At 29.5% G+C, this 11,808-nt stretch overlaps 1 non-coding gene across 1 annotated transcript; it reads right to left on the bottom strand.

Annotated features, from left to right (window-relative positions):
- Positions 1-3,701: 3,701 nt before the first annotated feature.
- Positions 3,702-3,812, bottom strand: LOC140876853 (small nucleolar RNA R71). Its single transcript, XR_012149085.1, has one exon. It is a non-coding gene; the product is annotated as a small nucleolar RNA R71 (small nucleolar RNA).
- Between the last annotated feature and the right edge of the window lie 7,996 nt (positions 3,813-11,808).

Genomic DNA, 11,808 nt, shown 5'->3' with positions numbered 1-11,808 from the left:
TTTTATTGTGTGCATGTTTATGTTACATTCTTAATGTGTTAAGTTATTTGCATATAGAGCATTTTGTTGTTGTGTGCATGTGTATTGAGTAGTATGATGAATGAGAGCCAATGATGATATGAAGTTATGCTTTTTTTTGGAAAATTTTTTTTGTTTTTGCTCTTAACTTGACATGAGAAACCATAGGTTGAACCATGAATCTTTTTAATCACTCCTGTTAGACCAGTGAATTGTAGCAATAAAAGTGATGAATTTTGTGTTTGTGTGACCATTGCACGACACTAGGTGTTTACTGATCTCAAGTGTATCCTGTGAATTCTAATGATCTTCTAATAATTGCACTTATGATCTTGGGCGCACAAAATTTTTTGAAACATTTGCAATTGATAAATGTTTTGGAAAAATTCAACTCAATCCGAGTCGTGGACGAGGAATTGAAATTTTAATTACTTTGTCCTTGGCTAAGTATGCGGAGTAAATGGGGTTGTAAATTTAGAAAAGTTAAAAATTTAAGTTTTGAAAAGATATTAACAATTCCATCCAGGTTTCGGGCATGAGATTGAAATCCTAATCGCCTAGTCTGAAACTAAGTTTGCGGGTTCAATGGGATTTTTTCTCCATCCGAGCTATAGATGAGGGGATTGAAATTCAAATCTTATCACAATTATAGCTAAGTTTGCGGGTAATTATTGGGGTTAAAAATTTCGGGTTCAAAATCCGGCGGTGCGTAAAAATAATCTCAAGATAGGTGTGTTTTGCTAGAAGTAATTGGGAGGAATGGATGCATGCGAGTGACTCTTGCACTGATGTGTTATTAGGTCGCTAAGCAGTATTAAGACAGATTATTGCTAAGTTTCATGTAACTAGAATAACATCGCACACACACACATTCACACTAAACCGATGGTGTATTGTGGAGATTTGAGGGTAGTTTAATTTGGCATGTGACTTCTCTGAGGCTAATTCCAATGAATTTTTCCTACTTTGTTTTTGTTGTGTGTTTGTTTGTCATATGTCTTGCTCGAAGGCGAGCAAGATTTAAGTATGGGGGTGTTGATAAGTGCATTTTGTATGCATTATTTCGTGATATTTTTATGTCTATTTTGAGTGCATTCATATTGTTTTTTGTGTTTTTATGTGTTTTATTGCATTCATGTGTATTTCACTCTCCGGGTTTTATTTGTAGGAAAATGGAAATCAAAAAAGTTTAGATAAAATACAAGAAAGAAGAAGAGTTTGAAGCGCTAAAGAGCAGAGCTGCTAACGAAGAGCTCTAACGAACAACTCTAAACTAGTGCTATCGTGATGAAACTTAAAATTTGTAATTATTTATATGTTAAAAAGTGTGTTTTAAAATTAAAGTTTCATTAAAATTATGAAGTTGTATTATTTTAGTGTTATGTGTTTATATTTAAATATTTTACTAAAAATATTGTATTTTATGTTTTGCGCAGGTTTGGTAAAAATAAAATTACTCATGTTACAAAGGTCATATTTGAGTAATCTCAAAATCCTTTAGAATCACAAAAGAGGGATCTTCAACTTTGTAGAAGACAAGAAATTCCAAAAACCTCATTAAGATAATCAAAATAATCAAACATCAAAATGGAGACAGATTTACTTTTACTATGACCAGCTTGTAGTAAAAATATCATAACTATTTCACCTTTTACCCAAAAGAGGTGAATTATATGTCCAAACACATCTACACAAAATATTCTACGTGTTCTATGTTGAATGAAAAGACTGAATCGGTGTTCTAAGGCATCAAACATGCCAATTAAAGTTGGGTCATGATATTGACATTCAAGGAGACAAGCACCCACCAACTTTATTATTCCACATTTAATGAGCCTTGGACTCTTGCTCTCATTTGGCCTGTAAATAGATGTGTTGTATAAGCTTTGTAGTGTGCAAAAGTGTAGAGAAATTCCTCACTTGTAAAATAAATATTGTGTGTGTAAGAATAAGAGTTTGAGCGTGCATATTTCTCCAAGTTTAAGTATGAAATTTCTTTTATCCTTACTCTTTAGTCTTATGTCCATGGCAAGCTAAATCCTTTTATGTCAAGCTGAAAAGATTTCATTGTTGGTCAAGTAAGATTGTTTATATTTTGTATATTCTTTCCTTTTCTATTTTTATTTTTACTAATTGATCTTTATTTGTAGGTATAATTTGGATGATTTATTGTTATCTATTTATATCAAATACTTGGTAACTTGAATGTGGTTACCTTAATTTATTGTCTAATATGATACAATAAATACTACAATAATTATATACTATAAATACATATATCAATTTATAATAAAGTCATATATATTATTTAGACAATAGCGTGGCTCTACCGGTTGTTCTAAATAATATATTGTGATTTGAACTAACATTTACTTTCTCGCATCTAACATTTACTTTTCTCGCATCTAAAATTTACTTTTCCGCAACTAACATTTACTTTTTCGCAACTAACATTTACTTTCTCGCAACTAACATTTACTTTCTCGCATCTAACATAAAACAAAAGTCATATATTTTATTTAGACGATAGCGTGGCTCTGCCGGTTGTTCTAAATGAAATATGGTGATTTGATCTAACATTTAATTTTATGTCAATTTATATTTATGAACTTATATATATATTATGGGTACCATATACTAATTATCGGTTAATCTGATATTAATATAGTGGGAATTATATTATATGATATATTTATTTAAATATTTAATTGTTCTTTTATGTTTATATTTATGCATATATATATGTATATATATATATATATATATATATATATTATGGGTACCATGTATTAAATATCGGTTAATCTGATATTAATATAGTGGGAATTATATTATATGATATATTTGTTTAAATATTTCATTGTTCTTTTATGTTTATTCTTATTTTAGTTTCTTTTATTTATTTTTGTAAAGCAATCTTAAATAAACCAACAATGAACCTTTGAAGCCTTGACAATTTTATAATTTGTGTATTTGAAGTTTAATAATAATATTTCCATCTATAATATATCATTGCTAAAATTAAACTTACAACATCCTCTCCGTGGATCGATCTCGTACTCACGAGTATATTACTTGCAGAAAACCTACACTTGGGTGAATTACAATTTAAGTTGTAGCAAGTTTTTGGCGCCGTTGCCGGGGAGGTATAAATTAAGTTTAATTTTTGTTATTTATGTTATTTATGTAAATAGTATGTTGTTTTTAATTGTATGATTGTTTGGAGTCATAAACAAAGTGGTAGACTTGTTCGAGTATCTGAAAATATTTTAAACATGAAGGATAATTCTAATAATCAAGATGATAATAATAATAATAATCAAGAACATGAACAACCAAGAACACTTAGGCACCATATTAATCCAATAAGAACTAATACACCATCTTGTTTAATTTTTCCTCCTGACGCGTCTAATTTCAATTTTAAGCCACAAATCATTCAAATCCAAATTTTCATGGCCTAGATTCTGAAAATCCATATTTGCATTTAAGAGAATTTGAGGAGGTTTGCAATACTTATAATGATCAAAATAGTAGCATGGATATTGTTCGATTAAAGCTTTTCCCTTTTTCCTTAAAAGATAAATCTAAAACATGGTTGCAAAATTTGAGATCAAGTTCAATAAGATCATGGAAAGAAATGCAACAACAATTTCTAAAAAGTTTTTCCCTTCCCATATAACAAACTCTTTTAAAAGACAAATTACAACTTTTTCTCAAAAACAAGGGGAAACATTTTATCAATGTTGGGATAGATATAAAGAGTTACTTAATACATGCCCACATCATGGTTTTGAAATATGGAGGATAGTTTCTCACTTTTATGAAGGTTTAATACCTAAAGATATGCAAATGATAGAATTCATGTGTAATGGAACTTTTGAAGATAAAAACTCAAATGAAGCTATGGAATATTTGGAGTTATTAGCAGAAAATGCTCAAAATTGGGATATTATAGGCTCAATTGAACTACAAGTAAAATCAATAATTCAACAAATGGGGTTGGTATTTATCATCTTAAAGATGATGTAGATATTCAAGCTAAACTTGCATCTCTAGCAAGAAAAATCGAGTCATTAGAAATGAAAAAGAGTTATCAATTAAAAAGTGTTCAAGAAATTGTTTGTCATATATGTGATACACATGATCATCTCACAAAAAATTGTCCAACTTTGCCTTCATTTAAAGAATGTCTCCATGAACAAGCCAATTAGGTTAACAATTTTAAAAAACCAATATTAGATCATTTTTTCACAAACATATAATCCTGGTTGGAGAAATCATCCTAATTTTAGTTGGAGGAACGATAATAATGCACAACCTTCACAAAAACCTTTTCAAAATAACCAAAATCATCAAGGTTATGCTCCTTATATCCCACCTCCAAGAAAACATTTTGAAGATGAAATTCATGCATACATTCAAAAGCAAGAGTCTATCAATATTCAAAACATTCAATCTATGAATGATTTGAAAGAAACTCTTGCAAAATTTGCATCTGCACTTAATATTCATGAAAAAGGAAAATTTTCATCTCAACCACAACCTAATCCTAAAAATCAAAATCAAGATAAATTTGATCAAGTAAAAGCTGTTATTACTCTTAGAAGCGGTAAATAGTTAATGATCCATATAGTGATGAAAACAAAGATCATTTAAACTCAAAGAGTAAGGATGAAAATCTTGATACTTTTGATAAAGATGATGCTTTGAGTCCTAATAATAAGAAAGTTGATGATAAATTATCTGAAGTAATATGTGAGTCAAATAAACATGTTCCTTTTCCTCATGCATTAGTAAATAATAAAAAACAAAAAAATGATTATGATATTTATGAAGTTTTTAAACAAGTAAAAATAAATATTCCATTATTAGATGCTATTAAACAAGTGCCTTCTTATGAAAATTTTTAAAAGATTTATGTACTGTGAAAAGACAATTGCATGTAAAAAAAAAAAAAGCATTCTTAACTGAACAAGTAAGTTCTATTATTCAAAATAATTCTACTTTGAAATATAAAGATCCTGGTTGTCCAACAATTTCATGTATTATTGGAAAAAATAAAATTAAAAAAGCTTTGTTAGATTTGGGAGCAAGTGTGAATTTACTTCCTTATTCAGTTTATGAAAAACTTAAGTTGAGAGATTTAAAACCTACATCTGTTACTCTTCTACTAGCCGATAGATCAATCAAAATACCTAGAGGTATCGTGGAAGATGTGCTAGTTCAAGTCGATAAATTCATATATCTTTTGGATTTTATTGTCTTGGATACACAACCAATAGAAGTGCATAATGAAATTCCAGTAATATTAGGACGTCCATTTCTCGCAACTTCAAATGCTTTAATTAATTGTCGAAATGGAATAATGAAATTGTCTTTTGGAAATATGACTTTAGAACTTAATGTGTTCAATTTAAGTAAACAACCAAGTATCAATGAAGATGAAGATGATAATGCAATAGAAAATATCATGGAAGAATGTATACTAGAAGAAAACTTAAATCAACAATCTGATGTTTGTTTGGTGGAAAATTTTGATTCGGAAAATATTTTTGAATCAAAATTATTTGAAGAAAACAGTCAACTTGAAGAAGAAAAAAAATGTAGTAGCTGATCATTTATCAAGAATAATTTCTGAATCATCTCGCCATGAAATAACAATAAATGAAAATTTTTCGTATGATCAACCATTTTATGCTACTACTATGCCTTGGTTTGCTAATATTGTAAATTTTCTTGTGATAAATAAAATGCCTTCTCATTGGAGTTCACAAGATAAAAATAAATTTTTGAAAGAGGTAAAAAAATTTTATTGGAATGATCCTTATTTGTTTAAGTATTATCCTGATCAAATTTTTCAACGATGCATACCTGACAATGAGGTAAGTAGTGTCATTAAATTTTGTCATTCTGAGGTATGTGGAGATCAATTGTTGTCAAAGAAAACAACTAAAAATGCAAAGATTTATAAAGATAAAACAAAAGTCTTTCATGGTAAAAATATTATGAGAAAATCTTTTGAAATCGGACAAAAAGTTTTACTCTATAATTCTCACTTGCATTTGTCTTTAGAAAAACTTAGATCACGATGGTCTGGACCATTTATTGTTAAATTTGTCTATCCTCATGGCGCTGTTGATGTTGAAAATCCAAAAAATAATAATGTATTTAAAGTTAATGGGCAAATACTTAAAACATTTTTAGAAAATGAAATTCTTGATGAAGAGTTTATGCCTTTATATGATCCAAATTAATTGTTACTTATATTTTCATTTTATTTTTGCAGAATTGAGTTCACTTACCGGTTAAGTGGCAGATAACGGTACTCTGTGGCTCTTACAGTCGGTTAAATTGGTTTCCCACAATAACTGATCCAAAAATTAAAAATAATTTTTTTTTATTTTCAAAATGGAAGAAACTATCAAAGAACATGGAAAAGTTTTCACTTCTTCTCTTCCTAAAAAGGTTCGAAGAATGATTTATGAATGCAGGCATGAAATATTGAGAATTCTTATGCAAAAAGGAATTTCGGAGGATATTCGTCTTATAATTGAAGCCAAGTTTCGATTAGGTGGCGAAGTTCCAAAAATCTTACCTATTCGAAATATGTCTGGACTAGGAAAAAACACTTATTCAAAGAAAAGGAGGGTTAAAAGAAAATTGGATGGGAAGTCAACCCTCAACTCATAAGAAGATGTTGAAGTCATCATTATTGATTCAACATGTCACAAAATGGTTGTTGTTGTTCCTCATCTTCAATAAATTCCAGGTGATATCTCTTTCATTATGTACTCTTTATTTTTCTTAAAAATTAAAAACAATGTCATATTCAGGTTTGGGGGAGGGTTTATCTTTTCAAAAAAATATTTAAAAATGTAAAAATAAAAATATATATATTTCTATAATAATATTTATTTTTCCTTTTTCAATGGCAGAGTAAGGAGTCAAAAACTCCTGACACGCATTAGTTTTTATTTATCATATTATCACAGTAGATTAGATTTTAATATTTTGTATATATTTAAATTGCAAACTACTAAGAAAATGAAGTCTTTTTGTATAGATGTTTATTTATTCTTCTTTTTATCAATTTAATAGAAAATATATAATTGATGGGATATAAGTATAAATAATATATAATTGTGTGTTTTCAAATAACATATTTTCTAAAACTTTTATGAATATATAGTTAAAGTGATATGGATTGAATGAATAATAACATATATAATTGAAGGAATTAATTTGTAAAAGTGCAATATATACTCACATAAATTTTGTGAGTGAGAGGTGAGAATTGAGAAAACAACTTATAAACTTTTATTGATTATTAAGAAATGGTTGATTACTAGATTAAACCCATTTTGAAAAAAAAGCAAAAAAAAAAAACAAAAAATAAATAAATAAAAATTTGTGCATATAAAAATTGGCTGCAAAGTTGTTTGGAGTTTGATTGTAAAGATGTAGAGTATTAATATCTCTACTATAATTATCAATGTAATAGATTTACCTCATAAAAAAATAAACAAATAAATAAACTTTGAAAAAAAAAATGTTACTTTTTCAAAGTTTATTGGATATTATGTGAAATATTTATGTATACCCCATCCAGTTATATATTAATATATTGGTTGATAATAAGATTTATAAATAAACAAATGATCTCCTCACAAGTGTGTTTTAAAATTTCAAAGTTTGCAAATTTGAATATATATAATAAGGAATAAAAATCTAACTTGTGATTTTATGATATTTTATGATATTTTATTACTAAGGGACTAGTAATAAATCGGTTTGGGGGTGTGATGAAACTTAAAATTTGTAATTATTTATATGTTAAAAAGTGTGTTTTAAAATTAAAGTTTCATTAAAATTATGAAGTTGTTTCTTGACCTGAGTGTCTTGGTACCCATTTCACTTGCATACATGCACGTATAATACCGTATACTCATACTCTCGAACTAAGCGTCTTATGCTCACGTCCCGTACTTTGTTTTTGGACACCCTATTCCATGAGGCAGGTTTGCGGTTGGATGAGGCGGGTGGTTCTAGGAGGGCTTAAGCTACTGATGACCAGCGGAGATGTTTGTCTAAGCTTTTGGATTTAATTTATTTGGGATAATACATTTGAATTTTTGATATGGTTGTATAACAATATTTTTATTCGGTATTTTATCTATTAATTTTTGTTTTCGCTGTTAATTTTTTATTAGTATTTTATTAAGTTAAATTCATGCTTAAGTTTCTGAGTAGTAGGTGATCATGGTGCGAGTCACTATATATGTGGTATCAGAGCATGCATAATAATCTTGGGATCTAAATTTTTGTATTAGGATTAACCTTTAATCATCGTGTAGATAGCGGGTTATCGTGAAGAGAGTAGCCACGACAGCGTAGGTGGACGCTGGGGTGATCAGGACGATCGAGAGCATCGTCGGGGCCGTCATCACCATTGCCATGATGATTGTAGGCGTTTCAGTATGCATAGGTTTATGCCGATGGGTCTTAAACCATTAATCGGAGGAGAGTCACCGGAGGATGAAGAGAACTGGCTGCGGTGTATAGAGGTTTGTTTCCGTGAATTCAGATGCACTGAGGAACAAAAGATGGAGACTCTTGATTTTCTTGTGGAAGGACGAGCTCGGAAGTGGTGGAGTTCTGCATCTGCACCCTTTATTGCAGCTCGAGGAGTAGCTACATGGGAAGAGTTCTGCACAGCTTTTCATAAGCAATATTTTTCTCCTGCACTCTAATAGGCGAAGGCAAGCGAGTTGCTGAGTTTGAGGCAAGGATCGATGTTGATCGATGAGTATCAGCTGAAGTTCTTTGAGTTGTTGCCCTATTGCCCCCAGATTTCTGACATGCATTTGTTTTTAAAATTTCGAGGAAAAATCTCTCTATGTCTTATCTTCTTTCATTTTCGGAAGGTTCTACTGGAAGACTTTAATTTATACAATCATATCGTACAAATCTGATCCAACCGAATTCATATTCTCATTTAGAACTCAACATACTCTGTTATTTGGGACGATATGCATGTCCTAACTTTTTCAATCGTTCTTCTTTATCTTCTGCGTCGAACCAGTGTTAAAGATTGATTTAGTTTACAACAAAAAATTGCTGCATGGTGACCACATTGATTCTTATAAATCCAATTAAACATTGAAGTCGTACTTTGATTCTCAAGGTGCTCCTTAGTTGAGCAATATGGGCGTGAAGTATGATCGCGTATATAGATCATAGATGGATGCATCTCTACTTCGGTAGATGGACATCCATCTCAATCACAATAATAATAATAATAACTAGAAAATATAGCACATGCACTGCGTGTGTAACGAAATATTTTTAGTTACAGTTACTTTCTTATTTTTATCTTTTTGAATTTTATTTTTTTATTTTTTACTTTTGATCAACAAGTTATTGGAAAAAAAGTTCATACAAAAAATAAAAAGTATAAAATAAATTTAAAATATGATGAAAATTGAAAACCCGTGACGATGATTGGAGTTAATGCCCAGTGGGGTAGTTAATTGATGCAGATTTTTTTTATTAAAAAAATATGGAATCGATAGTTGGCAAGGGTTAAGAGTAATGACTAATTAGTGATTTAAAAATCAATTATAAATTATAAAATAAAAAAATTATTGACTATTTTTATAAAGAGATAATCAAGGATATATTTGAATAACTCATTAAAAATACCAAAAACAGTTTTTTTTATGGGGTTTATACCATTCTGGAACCAGGAAAACATAAAGATCACATTATCATAGGATATTACAAATCAGTGTAGGATATTACAAAATCATACATAGGATATTACCAAATAATTTGATTATCAGTTCTCAAAAAATAGCTCGGAAACGCCTAAACGCCTTCACACGGCTAAAAAGGCTAAAGAGCTGAAAGAGAACTTTTAATCAAATATTTGAACCTTTGATTTAACCTACTGATTTAACCCATAATAACTTGATTTATGTTTTATGAATCCATAAACAACATAAGAACCAAGTTTTAAATAATTATATTGCCAGATCATGATTAAGTACAAAATAGTTTAGCCTGCCATTCAGGCTAAATACACAAGAATTAAAAATTTAGAAAACAAAAATTTTTTTTAAAAGAACAAGGAAACTTACAATAAAACCAGTAGTAGTTTTATTTCTGAAAGCTCCAAGAGAATAATTACAAGGTAGTTTCTAAGATAGAGTAGTAATCTAAAATGCAGCGTACTAAAAAGACTAAAAACTATCCTATAAATAGAGGGAAGAGCCGGACATGAAACCCCGGATTCCAATTCTAAATAAAAACAGTATAACCAATAATACAACTTTACTTTATAAAAGTAAATAACTACAAACTACTTTATTAAAGTAGTGCATCAATTTCTTTGTGGTCCTCACCACTTTGAGTGGTCCTTGGTGGCCATCATAATCATCCAGATGTTTTACGCATGCCATTATTATGGCAATCACATCATGTCATCACATCATATCTCTTGGTAGTTGTTGATGAATGCATTCTGGAGTTTCCAGATATTTCCTCATACAATGCTGAAATTTAGCATTATGATATTTGATTGATTTCTTGGTGTCTTTGAGAATCCTTTTTCTTTGTGGATAAGAGTAATTTTCTTCAATACTCTTCTGCCTCTTATTATGGCCTTCAATAATGATTTGATCAAAAAAAATTTTCCACTGTATATAGCAGAAACATCTGGGAAAAATATCTTTGTGTTCATCCATTATAAACCACTCTTTTTAATATTTTCTTTTAATGACTCTTTTAAAGAATCAAAGACTTTGTCAATGGAAAAGTCTATAATTTATTCCTCAGGATCTTGCGCATCCTGTAACATTTGTCTATGGAATTTAGTATCACTGGATTCCGATGTCAGAGAAGTATTTGATTTTGAATTTGAATAGGAAAGATTCCTGCATAAATCTTTCTTCATTTCTTCGAGATATAACTCTACCATTTTTTTCTTTTGAATAAATCTCTGAATATGTTTGAGTATTAATTTTGAAGAGACTAGGAGTCTCTTTCTCTTTTTTATTCTCCAAATCATGCTTATAAGCTTTGATTTTTTCATTAATACTTTGAATGGTTTCATCACCAAACACTTTTCTTGTTTCTGGGTCTTCTCTCATCATTTTTTCCAAAAATTTTGTTAAACTTTTCCTCCAAAGAAAAGGAAGTACTTTGTCGGTATAACCTGATTGGGGCTTCCATTTTCAAATCCATGGAATGCCAAATTCAATAAAGAAAATGCAAGACGTCTTGCCCTCAATAGTTTGTGAGGATAATTCTTGAATTTTTGGAGAACATCCAATTCATTCTTCCATTAATCCTTTAAGGATTTCAGGCAAAATTTTCGCCGAAGGACCAAATATCTTCCACCAGTCTAAAAACCAGTTAGGAACTGGATGATGAAAAACATTTTCGCAGAATTTTAAAAACCACAAATGTTTTCTTTTTTTATTTTCATAAAATAAAGTTTTATTAAAACCTTCTACATAGTCCCAATAATTGAATTTAAAATTCATTTTATTGTAAGAAAATTCTTTTTCAACTAGTGGAGATATTCTCCATTCTTCAATAGATATAATCTTTTTGACAATGAATTTTGAGAAGTTATAAACTCCTTGCCGTTGGGTATTACCAGAAAAATGAGTAATTTTCACTGTATTAGTGGATAAAAGGATATTTTCATAAAATCCTCTTTTCTTATGAGATCCATTCACATATGATGTGTTGGATAAATATCTTTCCATGATAGTCCACGGA

Source organism: Henckelia pumila, chromosome 1, assembly GCF_033568475.1.
Source record: "Henckelia pumila isolate YLH828 chromosome 1, ASM3356847v2, whole genome shotgun sequence".
NCBI lineage: Eukaryota > Viridiplantae > Streptophyta > Magnoliopsida > Lamiales > Gesneriaceae > Henckelia > Henckelia pumila.
This window is presented reverse-complemented; position numbering and strand designations above follow the sequence as displayed.